The sequence below is a fragment of the Octopus bimaculoides genome, chromosome 20 (genome assembly GCF_001194135.2).
Source record: "Octopus bimaculoides isolate UCB-OBI-ISO-001 chromosome 20, ASM119413v2, whole genome shotgun sequence".
Taxonomy (NCBI): domain Eukaryota; kingdom Metazoa; phylum Mollusca; class Cephalopoda; order Octopoda; family Octopodidae; genus Octopus; species Octopus bimaculoides.
In genome coordinates, this window is record NC_069000.1 from 7,883,601 (window position 1) to 7,896,440 (window position 12,840).

Sequence of the window (12,840 nt, forward strand, 5' to 3'; positions counted from 1 at the left end):
TAAACTTATTTGGGAATGGATGTGTCACGTTCAATTAAATAAGTTCATAATATGATATCATCATCATCATTATCATCATTTAATGTCTGCTTTCCATGCTAGCATGGGTTGGACGATTTGACTGAGGACTGGCGAACCAGATGGCTGCACCAGGCTCCAATCTGATCTGGCAGAGTTTCTACAGCTGGATGCCTTTCCTAATGCCAACCACTCCGAGAGTGTAGTGGGTGCTTTCACGTGCCACCGGCATGAAGGCCAGTCAGCCGATACTGGCAACGGCCGCTCTCAAGCGGTATTTTGTCTGCTGTTACATTCTGAGTTCAAATTCCACCGAGGTTGACTTTGCTTTTCATCCTTTCTGGGTCGATAAATTAAGTACCAGTTGCGTACTGGGGATCGATCTAATTGATTGGTCCCCTCCCCCAAAATTTCAGGCCTTATGCCTAGAGTAGAAAAGAATGATAAAGAAGAAAACATTCTTTGAAATCCTCTAAATCTAGAAAGATGACGTATTTGAAAAATGAATAAATGAGTGTGTGTGTGTGTGTGTGTGTGTGTGTGTGCGCACGCACAGACTGAAAATAATAAAATAGAAACATCTGGTTATGAATATTAATTCTGCCAATTGTTTTGAAGGATTAATAAAGACATTATGGCAGAACAAAAGGCGTTGCTCATAACAACATATCATAGAAATAAGCTGGTCAAGTGGACAAGATGTGTAACCACCTGTTCTTCACTCTTAGCTTGTTACCAGTTCAAATCCATATGTAGGTGATTTTTTGTCACCATCATCATCTTCCAGTAGAGTGACTTGTCTAGGCCTAGACAAAGACAGCTCTTCCAGGTTGGATGTTTCAATTGAGTAATGCAGTATGAACATCTAGGCTGGGTTTTGGTTCATTATTGTTCTTTTGTTAGCTGAAATACCTCATCTACACATACTGTAATTACAGATAACAGCAGTTATCTGTTATGAAAGAAATCCTTTTAGTAAGGGAGCAGAAGGTTTGAGCACAGTAACTTCAGAACTACATGATGCACAAAATCATCTTTCAGTTTGGATAATAGCCTTATGAATGTTATTTTGCTGGGTAAATGTCACCCTGTTTTGGGGGAGTGGGTGACTTTCATCAAACATTGTAGGCCTTGATTTTAGTTTGAATATATCTTCAGCACATCTCTATGTGAACCATTTTAGGACCTGAGGCATTGAAATTTTGTGGTGTGCAAAATGTGGAGACATGACTAGAAGGATAATTTCAGGTACCCACCCCCTAGATATTTTTGATGGGTCAAGAGAAATACATATGTTGCCAGAGGTGGTTGGCATAAAAATGGCAAAGCTCCAACCAATTGGTTGATTTGCCATAGTAAAATGGATTGTATAAGCTTTTTACAGTGAAATGGTAAACAAATTAATAATGACAAAAGTTGTAAATTTACTTTATACATTGCAAGTTAATGACTTCCCTGTGCTTGGTGAGATCGCATTTTATTTTATTAACCATTATCATGTATAATATAATTACATCAATGCTGCCATTGCCACCACTACCACCACCACCACCACCACCACTTGTTGATGGTTTAACTAGCAACAACAAGATGGTTGAACAATAAATTATTTGCTTTCATCTGTCAGTTTTAAGTTCAAATCTCACCAAGATTAGAGTAGGAAGATGGTTGATGAGGAAGAGATTGTTAGAAAAGATGGTTACTAAGGAAGGAGGTTGCTAAGGAAGATGGTTGTTAAAGAAGTTGCTGAAGAAGTTGCTAATTTGATAGCTGCTAAGAAAAATGATAACTAAAGAAGATGGTTGCTAAAGAAGGTGGTTGCTATTGCCTTAGATAAATTACAGACAAAAGAATAATATTATAGCTGAATGTTACTTTTGTCTCAAGAGGGTTTTAAGGGCCAGTATTGAGTCCAAGTTGAACCAATTCAACACTGATTGAATAGGAGAAGAATGTATTTTTTACATAGATATTTCACTAAACATCCCATAATTCCTGTATTGGGAAATAAACCACAAAATACAGAGTATATTCTTGTTAGAAAAATGGTGACAAGAAAAATTTAAATGCAGAAAATGAGACAGAAGTCTCCCACCAGATTTATGTCTCATTTTCGTAAATGCTCTATCATTTATGAAAATGATAGAGCATTTATGAAATGCTCTGTCATTTCATAATGATAAAACATTGGCTAAACTGGCAATATGACCATCCCCAAATACAACAACAAAAATATATAAACGGGATGAAACATTTCATTATGAAAAAATAGAGCATTTCATAATGAAATGCCATATCACAGTAAACATTCCCAGGTGATCTATTCTTGACAAAGGAAACCTGAATTACAAGTTCTGCTTGTGACCAATAGATTTGAACTCACAACCTATGGAATAATAGCCCACTACCTTATTCATTCAACCATCTTTACCTGTACACAGCAAGGAGAGAAAGTATCCCTTTCTCTACAATAACAGACACTTCCTGGTCCCTCTATAACTGACACAAACACCACCATACAGCAATGCTGTGCATACATCAGGGAGAGGACAGCAGCTGTCACACAAAACATTTAAGATGTGTTCTATTTTTTTCAAATTGGGATTCATTGTTGTAAGATATTCAAGAAAACCTGACGTTTTTTCACATACATGGCTTGTGATATTAGTGACATGTGGTGGCAGTATGTGTGTCAGTGTGTCTGTGGCATGGATAACACTTTGCGAGGAAGAAATGCAGAAAAAAGATGGAAAAGTTAAAAGTTGGAATATTTTAGACGGCATCTGAAAGATAGCCACCTCTACCCCCACCACCATCCAACAATACTCTGCAGCCATTTACCCACTTCCATGTTATATCCCTCTGTTGTCCCTTCTACTGCTACTACAACAGTTTCTATTATTCTAAGGAGACATAGAAGGATATGTAAACAAATAAATAAACAAGACAAGATAAATGTATATATATTCTGAGATGATAAAGTATGGCCTAGACGTCGCGGGCTTCCCTTCCCAACTTGAGACTAGACCGACAGTATGACAGTTTTCCTGTTCTATAGCGATAGACCCCTCATATGGGATGCCACATGCTGTGACACCTTCTCCAGTGTCAACACGGTGGGTTCATATATATATATATAGGCTATGAGCGATAGTGGTGTTAATTAGACCCAGAGGTTTCAGGTAATGCTGAGTACGTGCTATGGATAGACCACAGTTAAGCTCCAGGTTCGGTGGTTATGGAAATAAGGGGTCCAACGTAGCTCTGAATATAAGGATTTACTTTTCGTAATGGGATAAAAAATAAAAAAAAAGACTGCGTATAATATAGAACATTTATAAATGTTCTATATTATACACAGCCTTGGTTTTTTTAAAAATCTCATTACGAAAGTTAAATCCTTTATATATGTTGTTGTTTATCCTTTTTGCTCCTTGTGGAGCATAGGGCCGGTTTCTCGGTTTCCATGGCGTATGTGTTCCCCTCTAGCTGGATGGGACGCCCGTCCATCGCAGCTTTACTCAAGAAACAGGAAGAAAGAGTGAGAGAAATTTGGGGCGAAAGAGTACAACAGGGATCGCCACCAACCCCTGCCGGAGCCTCGTGGAGCTTTTAGGTGTTTTTCGCTCAATAAACACACACAACGCTCGGTCTGGGAATCGAAACCGCGATCCTCCGACCGCGATTCCGCTGCCCTAACCAGCCTCGGATCTCTCTTTCTGTCCACTTCCTTGCTAAAGAAAAGACGTACCTTTTCCTGTCTCCTCATGGCTCGTCTACCTAGCGTTCATAATAATTTTTCTATCGTTTTGGCTCAACAGCCCGTACCGTTTGTTTTTACTGTCTTGTTGTCACTGTCCTGTTCTTGTTAACACTTTCACCCTCCGCAAAAAATCCCAAATTTTATTTAATTTGTTTTGCGGGAAGGACTGTTTCACGAAGTCGCCTATTGTCCTTGCCTTCGAAATGCGGAGTAGATGAAACAGAGTCAACTGACGAAGGGGTGTACTCTTTATGTTGCATGTCTCGTGTCTGTTTTTTTTTTCGTTGTTCGAAAAAAGTTCGTTTTCTACGTTTTCGTTTTTATATTTTCGTTTCTCATTGTGTTTAACGTTTTTTTTAATGTCCTGTACCCATATATGCATGTATGTATACATATAGATGTAGGTATGTACATATATGTATGAATATATGCATATATTTATATATTATTTATATTATATGATAGAACGCCACGCATCCTTATAGATAGATAGATAGAGAGAGAGAGAAAGATAGACAGATAGATAGAGAGATAGATAGATAGATAGATAGAGAGAGAGATAGATAGATAGATAGATAGATAGATAGATAAATAGATAGATAGATAGATAGAGGCTGCTAGTTGAACAATAAAAAGTACAGATGCACACAGATACATTTACATCACATAGCACATACACGTACATATAAATATATCACGCATACACATAAAAACATCTCACATACACATTATCACACATACTGACCATAAGAATAAATATTTCCGTTATAACACACCCAACTACCCCGATATACGACATACAGCGGAACAGGAGATAACGGGGTAAGTGAAGGTTTATAAAAGAATAATTGCTTAGATTGTACCTTATTACAAGTCTGTCATCGCCAACGTGTGAGCTAGAATGATTGATACAAAATCGCATTTCAATAAACCCTGTTATGTTCGTCGCCTTGTACCTTAATAATTACTCAGATACTGCAGTCATGTCGTTAATAGCTTCGAAAAAAAGCATGAATGCAACAACTTCTATTATTCCATTTCGTAGATTAAAGAAAACAGGAACTAACTGAGGCACAGGAACTAACTGAGACACACAGGCACTCTTAATCCACCTCTCTCTCTGTCTCATTCGTTTTTTTTTTCTCCACCTCTCTATCTCTCCCCGCTCCCTCGCTTGTATGTGTCTGTGTTTGTATATTTGTGTTGTTGCATGTCTGTGAATGTATATGTGTTGTGTATTGTAACATATCCGTCTGTTGTGCAACAAAGTATATGTTTATGTGTATATGCATCAACGGTGATTAACCTTTGGGCAGCCCCGATCGAGAGGGAACCTTTGACATATCAGCTATGACCATCCCGTATATCTATAACTGGATTCTTACCTTTTGTTTAGGACAGTCGTGTGATTGGAAGGTGTTTTGGCCGCTATTTCTAGTCGGTGTAACCACAGTCTTAAGGATACGGGGACCAAAGATAAAGGGCAATCATTTTAGAAAATCCTGAATCTTATTTCCAAGGTACTGTCATTGGGTTGTAGTCACTAATACTGGTCCCTGGAAAGGAATTGGCGATAGTGACAGTGGGTCTTTCTTTGGGGCAGAGAATCATAACATCAAAAAGCCATGGGTCGTATGTATGTATGTATGTATGTATGTATGTATGTATGTATGTATGTATGTATGTATGTATGTATGTATTTATGTATGTGTGTTTGTTTGTTTGTGTGCGTGTGTGTGTATAAGTGTTAAGTGTTTGAGTGTTGGTACATCTATGTTTTTGTATATATGTGTGGATACATGTATGTCGTAGAGAGAAGGAAGACCAGTGTTAATGTGTATGTCTGTGAAAATTATGTGTGTGTGTGTGTGTGCGTGCGCGCGCGCGCATAGAGTTGGAGGGATGAAATGCATCAGCGCGTACGTGTATGCATGTATGCACGCATGTGTGTGCGTGTTTAGCAAACAAATCTGACCAACAAGTTGCCAATGATGTCATGCAGCTATTTTCGAAAGCGAAAGTAAAATGTACGCGCTTGTGGATTTCTGTATACGTTTGTATGAATACAAGTGTATGTATGTATGTATGTATGTATGTACGTATGTATGTATGTATGTATGTATGTGTGTGTGTATGCGAATGTGTGTGTGTGTGTGTGTACACTAACACAATTCTATGCAACAGCACCTGCCGTGTTATTGTGTCTAAGAAAACAGTAAAAAAAATGGTTGCATCCCTATATCTGTCTGTTTGTCGCTATAACAGCACCACCACCATCACCACCACCACCACCACCACCACCACCATCACCATGCGCATCATTGTCTGTGTGTCTCCAGTTTTCTTTCACCTGTAACATCATCACTCAACTTATTAAATTCTTCATCTTTGTGTTTAATTAAAACAACGCATCCCTAACACACACACACACACACACACACACATGTATGTATTCATGCATGCGTTTATAGTGGTATTGCGACGTTTTGATATATGCCTTCAGACTATATATGTATATATGTGTGTATATATAAACATCTAGGTGTGAAGCTTCGCTTGTATGTATGTATGTATGTATGTATGTATGTATGTATGTATGTATGTGTGTGCGTGCGTGTATGTGTGTGTGTATGTGTGTCTGTCTGTCTGTATGTATGTATATGTGTGTATATAAACATGTAGATATGAAGCTTTGCTTGTTTGCATGCATGTAACATGTATATATATATATTTCGTTTTGGAATATATATATATATATATATATTTATATGTGTGTGTGTGTGTGTGTGTGTGTATGAGTGTATGTGTGTGTGTATGTGTATGTATGCATGCATGTTTTCACTTAAGATATTTGAGTATATCATCATCATCATCATCATCATCGTCATCATCATCTTCACCACCACCACCATCACACAATGTTAGCGTCAGAGCCTGTATTCGGTCGTTGAACTTGCTTACAAAATACAACCAAATTTCCCTAAAATTGCAGCCTCTCGTCTCTAAAATAAAGAGTACTTTAGACATTGAAGTCCCCTGGTCTACAGACCAACAAACAGACAGGGTGGTCACTACCGAAAGACCTTTGATCAGAGCTGACCTGAACCTAAACACCACCTCCACCACCACCACCATGAAACATCAAACAGAATTGAACCCTCTCTCTCTCTCTTTTCCTTTCTCTCCTCACAGAATCCAAAAAAACATAAAGGGAAGCTGGGCCAACCTTTGTGTCCACCACACTCTAAGTGGTCAGTGTCTTCCTTTCTGTTAAAGTGGATGGATACTGCTCCTACGGATGACCCTGTGTATGTGACTCTCTCTCTCTCTCGTCTTCCAATGACGGACAACAGACTTGTTCTGTTGAAGCTAAGATAGCATGACGCACCGATTCTACATGGTTTTAATTAAATATGAAAGACTGGTGTTAAGAGAGACAGCAGAGAGCGAGTAGTATGTGTGTGAGGGTGAGAGGGAGAGCAAACAAGGAGAAGAGAGAGAGAGAGAGGGAAAGAGCAAAGGCTATGAGAGAGAGGGAGGGAGAGCAAGTAGTGAGTAAAACGGAGAGCTAGAGGAGGTAAACGCTGTCAGAGAGAAGAGCAAGCATTGAGAGAGAAGGAGACCAGAAAGAAGGAGAGAGGGAAAGAAAGGAAAGCAAACGTGGGAGAGAGAGGAAAGAAGGAGAGAGGGAGAGTAAGCACTGAGAGAAGGAGAGAGGGAGAGCAAAGATTGAAATGAGATAGGGGAAAAAGCAGTGAGACAGAGAGAGAGAGAGAGAGAGAGGAAGAGAGTAAATATTGTGAGTGAGAGAGCAAGTAGTGAGGGAGAGGAGAGAAAAGGAGAGGGAGAGAGCAACCAGTGTGCGTGTGTGAATGTGTGCGCGTGCGTTGTGCATGCGCGCACACGCTTTCTTGGCGGTTGCGATATGAGAGGGGAGACAAGAGAAACAGAAAGCGTTAGAAATATAGTGATAGAAAAGTGTGTATCACACAGAAGGGAAGATATAACGCCGAAAGGGAAGAGAGATTACTGTAATATGTGTACGTGTGTGTGTGTGTGTGTGTGTGTGAGAGAGAGAGAGAGAGAGAGAGGAGTGAAAGACAGAGAGAGAATGCGAGAGAGGAGGAGTGAGATGGAGAGATAAAGTAAAAGTGAAAGTAATGAATGAGAAGTAGATTGATAGATATAATACGAAGGAAGGGGTGAATGTTTGAGAGAGAGGTAGAGAGAGAACGATAGAGACAAAGAAGAAGATGCTTATGAAAGGGGAGCTGTGAGAGCGGTCAGTTTGCTTTGTTGGTATTGTTGTTCACTTCCGATTCATCCCTGAACAAGCTTTCACGATCTTGCAGCCATAAAAGCATCCTCTATTTGTCTATTAGTATCTTCATTAAATTTAATGTATCCTTCTTTACTAAAAAAAAAAGAAGATGACGTGTAGTTTGAGGGAGAATTAGCTGCTACTTCTAGCAGGTCGAGCGACTACGTCGAAGCTCTCGCGCTTCTGAAAGAGAAAGAGAAAGAGACAGACTAAACGAGTAGAGAATGAAGGAGGGGAGGTAGCCTGTGACGTCATGCATAATTACAATAAGTGATCTAAGGGAAATAACTCAAGTACAGTAATTGATTTAATTTAGCTAATTTAAGATGTAGGTGGCGTTGTACTCAGTGACGAAACAAAATTCTCGAAGAATTGGAAATTTCCTTCCAACTAGAGAAAGAAAACAAATTCCTGAGGTCAACTAATAAATAGCAACATTGATGATTTCGAGAAATTAATTTTTAACTTCACAGAAATTTTTTCACATCGGGGGAAAATCTGATCTCTGTAGACAAGGGGGACAACTGTGGACATGATTCGATTTTATTTTAGCTCATCAGGGATGTATCCTAATTACGAATCGAATTAAATAGTAGAAATAAAGTATTGCTTGGTTTCAAGTGACTACTGAGGGGAGGTACAGCTTATAAGCTGGATTGTTTCTGTTCTTAGCGATGATGATGATAATGATGATAAGAGTGGTAGTGGTGGTGGTAAGAGCAATGATCTGAGATGAAGCACATGCAGTGGGTTTTTGAGAGGAATATATAAATGCTATTACGGTAATATTTGTGTCCTGTGAAGAGACAGCCAAACAGATACTGTTACAAAGATAGAGTGAGTTTTAGGGAGAAAGAGCCAGATAGAGAGACGATTATATATTCAAATACACACACTATATGTACATACACACACTATTTGTACATACACACACTATATGTACATACACACATAAGACTGTATATATATATATATATATATATATATATATATATATATATCGATTTAAATAAGAGCTAAAAACTGATCCATTGAAAATACTTTATTATGATGACCTATGATCATTTCGATGCAATATCCAGATCGATTCATGCATATTATAAAATATGGGATACTGCATCTCCTCAGGGTCTTATTAGTAGAAGAATGCTTAGTGGCATTTCATCGGTCTTATTGTTCTGAGTTCAAATTCCACAGAGGTCAATTTTGTCTTTCATCCTTTCGAGGTCAATAAAATAGGTACCAGTTAAATATTGGGGGTCAATGTCTTCGACCTCCCCCTCCCCCACAATTGATGGCCTAGTGCCAAAATTTGAAATCAGTATTATCACTTTTATTATTATGATATTTCTGCCGATGTCGACTTTGCCTTTCATGCTTTCGGAGTTGATAAATTAAGTACCAGTTGAGTACTGGGGTCAATGTAATCGACTTAACCCCCTCTCCCAAAGTTTCAAGCCTATAGAAGAAAAGATCATTATTATTTTTATTATTATAAGTAGTAGTAGTAGTAGTAGTAGTAGTTGCAGTAGCAGCAGTTGCAGTAGTGGTGGCGACCACAGTGGCAGCAGCAGCAGCAGCAGTGGTGGTGACAGCAGTTGTAGTCAACAATACTACAAGGTGTGAAATATGGGCCCCACTTTCAATACACACACACACACGCACACACACACACACCACTAGAACATGGATTATCCAGAATGTTGCAACTGTAGCTATTTTTTTTCAAGGATTTGATTGGCTGATCCAGAACTCACATATATATGAATAGAACTATGCAACAACTACCACCACCACCACCACCACCACCACCACCACCACCACCACCACTACCACAACAACAACAATAATATAAGAGAATGAACGAAGTAATACCAGATGAGTTTGAACTCACAACGATTATTCTAGTGTACAGCACTCTCCTCACTGTGTCACAACATCTGCTCAAGTCAATATCATCTTTGTAATGTAGAGGAAATGGATAATTGAATAAAAATATGTTATCTTCGAAGTGGCACCATTCCAAAGCAAGACGTTCCATTAGGGAACAATTAGAGCAATAATTCCACTCTTTAGATAAACATGGCTGCCAGATAAGCCATTTTTGATTCTCATTATATGATCTCGGGAGAAATACGGCTTAGAATTGATGGAAATTCTGTTTCAGTTGAATGGTTGGCTGGTCTGATGGAATCAAATAAAAATACTGCAGAGGAAATAAAAACATAATTTTATTATCAATAAATATGTCTGTTGTACAAGAATTAACATTTTGTGCAGTACTGTTACAAGTAAAGATAAGACATCTGTGTGGTAAAGCAGCCATTTTGGTATGAAGTGGAGCCTAGAACATGACTGATTGTGGTTGTATTAAGTTGTGCTAACTAATTCTATTTGAGTTGACCTTTAATATTTCCAACTGTGGTCCTCTCATCTTGAGTGTGGGGAATGTTTTTCTAAAATGAGGAGTGAGTCTGTTGAAGGAGATTGGCTACTATATTAAGCATGTCAAGCAAATTCAGGTTACATCTTTGTTATCTGGTGGGCTATATAGCAAAGATATCAGATGTATATTGAGGGAGATTTAGATTTAGATTGAGGGAGATTTAGATAGATTGTCCCTAGGTTGTCCCTTATTCAGCAGATCTAGGATAAAAAGTGTTCCAACCAGGACCAACTTGGTTCATGATGTCTAGGAATACATTATCCAAAGTAGTCTGTCTCTCTTTCAAAATGATAAGATGTGAAAGGAGGGGGGATTTGGCTGCTATTTCTAGTAAGGTGAGTGGCCATGTAGAGGCTTGTTTTTTGGCTCATATAAAACTGGGTTTTAGCTGTTGTTTACCAAAAGTACTGAAACAGTGTGAACAGAACATTAAAAATATGGCAAATGGGATTATTATTTTATAGGTTAAAACAGTGTCATACCGTGTTTATAAATAGTGACGAAAATATAGAACAGATGGCAAAAAATTGTTGAGAAAATATCTAACTGTAAGTGCTAAAATAACAACATATCCCTGCAGAAGAACTTTAGTGTTCCTATCATGTCCACAAACTCCCATGGTAGTACAAGTGGTGCCCTCTCAGTTTTGCTGGTAATATATTGTTATAATAATTTATAATGAAATGATGCGTTCATGATATCAGAAATGGAGTGAGAGCTGTATTTTAGCCAATGTATTTAGAAAAATTTTCCAAATAGTGTTTCTTTCTAATATGACACAACACCTCAAATTTGGGAGAGGTTCAGCTAGACTGACATCATAACTTGGCTGGTATTTTATTTTATCAAACCTGGAGGGATGAAAATATAAAGAAATTTCAAAGGGTTTTTTTTTTTTATAAAGTTGGGTGGAATATAAGTTTCCTATTTACAAATTTAAAGAAAATAGATTTCCATGAATCTTACTGGTACAATGATACAACAATAATTTCATTTGGCTTGAGAACACTGGTTAAATATAGAAATCAAGTCCAAAAAACCTCCAAATATTAAATTGCAATTGTTTACATGAAGGATTTGTAAAAATGCACATTGTTAAGTCAATTAGATAACTTATGTTATAGAAATACTTTGGATAATGTACAGAAATTTTCTTTTTTTCTGTGTGAATGGGATAATTTGCATTGTAAAGTTAAATGTGTATAAACAGATAAATAGTCATTGTTCAAAGAATTGTCATTTGAAAATGCCCTTCATATTTGAGGCTCTGGTGAAGCTATAAGATCTTGCTCAGGCAGTCAACTGTGGGTCCACTGCATCTTGTAGCAGAAACAGCTTTAAGCTGACAAAGTTCATGAGAAAATCATTTGTTCCTTTGTCATCTTATTTCCTTATTACCACTCTGTACTCAACTAACACTTTGTTCCGAAGCATATGTATATCGAGTTCCATATCAGGTCTTTAGTCTGGCAATGCCTGAGCAAAATGGAGGCAATGACCAAGGCCTTTGGCATTATGTTGTGCTTGAGAAAACCCATCAAGCCGAGCAAAATTGCAGTTGTGGCAGATACCGGTGTCACACAAATGGCACCTGTGCCGCTGGCATGTAAAAGCACCCATTACATTCTCAGAGTGGTTGGCGTTAGGAAGGGCATCAAGCCGTAGAAAACCATGCCAAATCAGACTGGAGCCTGGTGCAGCCTCCCAGTTGAACCATCCAACCCATGCTTGCATGTATGTATGCGTGTATGTACATATGTATATGTAAATGTATGTATGTACATGTATATATGTAAATGTGTGCATGTATGTATGTATGTATGTATGTTTGTATGTATGTGTGGGTGTGTATGGGAAAGAAAGTCAGAACTTCATCAATTGGTTATCAACCATAGACTAGGAATAATAGGACACTCCCAACTGGAATCCTGTTGTTTGACTCAGTGAAAGAACTGAGAGTATGGAATGGTGCCAAAATCAGAGATTGACTTGCAGTGTGCAGATAGCAGATGGCATCTTTGTGTATGTGTGTGTGTTGTGTTGTGTGCATATGTGTATACACTGTGTGTGTGTGTGTGTATACAGGCACAACAATATGGTTGAGTTACTACATATGTGAGACTGTGTTTATAGTTCACAGAATACTCCTCTGGGGATTTTCTCTGAAGTATATTGTTTATATACATAATTAGCAGCATTGCATCTTTTCCTCCTTTTCTCTCTCTCTCTCTCTCTCTTTATATATGTATACATATATATATATATATATATATATATATATATATATATATA

At 38.0% G+C, this 12,840-nt stretch overlaps 1 protein-coding gene across 5 annotated transcripts in view; it reads right to left on the reverse strand.

Moving 5' to 3' along the window:
- LOC106869843 (equilibrative nucleoside transporter 4) overlaps positions 1-7,212 on the reverse strand; it is a 17,181-nt gene extending 9,969 nt beyond the window's left edge. For 2 of the 5 annotated variants that reach the window (XM_014915751.2, XM_014915747.2), the window contains exon 1: positions 7,008-7,212. The gene's annotated coding sequence lies outside the window, so the exon portion shown is untranslated. Of the gene's footprint in view, positions 1-3,769; positions 4,117-4,644; positions 4,875-5,166; positions 5,564-7,007 lie in introns of those variants that run through there. The other 3 variants (XM_014915750.2, XM_014915748.2, XM_014915749.2) reach the window with 3 other exon arrangements.
- Positions 7,213-12,840: the final 5,628 nt, after the last annotated feature.